At 43.1% G+C, this 2,167-nt stretch overlaps 1 protein-coding gene and 1 pseudogene across 3 annotated transcripts in view; one reads left to right on the forward strand and one right to left on the reverse strand.

Moving 5' to 3' along the window:
* ATP6V1B1 (ATPase, H+ transporting, lysosomal 56/58kDa, V1 subunit B1) overlaps positions 1-2,167 on the forward strand; it is a 31,690-nt gene that overhangs the window by 18,392 nt on the left and 11,131 nt on the right. The gene's annotated exons all lie outside the window — the stretch shown is intronic.
* On the reverse strand, positions 1,077-1,689 carry LOC105540144 (annotated as a pseudogene).

Below are 2,167 nucleotides of genomic sequence, written 5' to 3' on the forward strand. Positions count from 1 at the left end.
GCTTACTCCCTGGAGTAAATCAGCCACCTAGGAAGTGAGGTGAGGGAGCCTAGGGGATGCAATGCGTTTGCTCCAGGACTTTTTCCAGGAAGAAGGTGCAGGTACGGGGCTTAGATCTCTTGGTGCTTATGACAGCTGATGATGAGTGTCAATGGGGATGGTGTGTTCTGCTAGCCCAGTTTCCCTGGCCAAGTCTGTGGTCTCCTCTAGCTGTGGGTAAAGACTGGGACTGGGTGGCTCCCAGAGCAGGCACAGACAGCAGAGCTTAGGGATTCCCCGGGACAAAGCTCTACCTGCCCATGTGCTGCCTGTGATCCTGGAGGGACAGTCTGATGGTTTGTTGGTTTGGATTGGTTTGGTTTGGTTTTCTGAGACAGGGTCTCACTCTGTCACCCAGGCTGAAGTGGGACATGATCATGCAGTGGCATGCAGTGGCATAATCATGGCTCATTGCAACTTCGACCTCCTGGGCTCAAGTGATCCTCCTGTCTCAGCCACCTGACTATCTGGGACCCTGATGTGTTACAAAAATTGAAATATAATTTGCGTACTGTGAATTCAGTGGCTTTTAGTATACTCACAGAGTTATGCAAACATCATCATGATCAAATTCCAAAGCATTGTCATCACCTCAAAAAGAAACCCCATGTCCATTAGTTCTCACTCCAGTCCTCCCTCTCCCAGCCCTGAGCTAATCTACTTTCTGTCTTTATGGAGTTGCCTTTTCTGGACATTTTCTATTAACAAAACTGTGTAATATGTGGCCTGTTGTGCCTGGCTTTTTTCACTTAGCATAATATTTTCAAGGTTCATTCATGTTGCAGCATCTATCAGTACTTCTTTTTTTTTATGAATTGGCATATTTATTTCTCAGTTTGTGAAAATGTCCTTAATTTGTTGATGTAACAAACAAATTTCAACTCTGATTGCTATGCAAAAAACAAATCTGCTTGCAATGAACTTTATATAATTCAACTGCATACAGGCAACACACTATGTATGAAAAAATTACTAACTGAACTATGGGTATTAACTACTGAAAAGAGTTAACAGTTGATTATAATTTTTTTTTTTTTTTAACAATCTAGGAAGGTGGCAGCCAGCAGCAGTTCTAACACAATTACAGGTGCTATCGGGAATTCGGGCATCTTGGCGGAGCTAGTAGTGTAGTGAAACTTGTTCACAAAATACAAACATACTTTTAATAGCACATGTGAACGGATCTCTCTAAAATTGACCTCATTGGTTTTGTTCTCAACAAACTGATCTGGGCCACTCAACATAGATTTTATAGTGCCTGGTGCTGATGTATGTTCTCTTTTTACAGTACATTCATGACCATCAGATGCTACCGATTTGACATATATGGCATCAGGGCCTTCACAGCCACCATAGGTTTTCTCCCCTCCATCCATTTTTTTCTTATGAAATCCTCCTTTGCTTCCCAAGGATCTTGAGAAGTTTTTCACTAGCCCCGCAGCCACCATAGCTGGGTCCACATGTACCACCATAACCCCATTCCAGGGCCGCCCCCTGAGCTAGCTGCGTGCCTCCATGGGTTCCAGGGCAGTCTCTTCCTTTTTAATGCTGAATAATATTCTACTGTATGAATACACCATATTTTGTTTATCCATTCATCAGTTGATGGACATTGAGTTATTTTCACTTTTGGCTATTATGAATATTGCCAGACTGCTTTCCAAAGTGGCTGCACTGTTTTCTATTTCTCCCAGCACTGTACGAGCATTCAAATTTCTTCACATCCTCAACAACACTTGTTATTATCTATCTTTTTATTGTATTGTATTGTATTGTATTGAGACGGAGTCTTGCTCTGTTGCCCAGGCTGGAGTACAGTTGTGTGATCTTAGCTCACTGCAACCTCTGCCCACCCCCAGCTCAAAGGATTCTCCTGCTTCAGCCTCCCAAGGAGCTGGGACTACAGGTGCCTGCCACCATGCCTGGCTAATTTTTGTATTTTTGTAGAGACAAGAGTTTCACCATGTTCTCCAGGCTGATCTCAAACTCCTTATATGATCCATGTGCCTCAGCCTCCCAAAGTGCTGGGATTACAGGCATGAACCACCTCACCTTGCCTATCTTTTTTATTATAGCCATCCTAGGGTGTGTGAAGTGACATCTATCTCATTGTGGTTTTGATTTTCAT

This window comes from Mandrillus leucophaeus, unplaced genomic scaffold (assembly GCF_000951045.1).
Source record: "Mandrillus leucophaeus isolate KB7577 unplaced genomic scaffold, Mleu.le_1.0 Scaffold216, whole genome shotgun sequence".
Lineage (NCBI taxonomy): Eukaryota > Metazoa > Chordata > Mammalia > Primates > Cercopithecidae > Mandrillus > Mandrillus leucophaeus.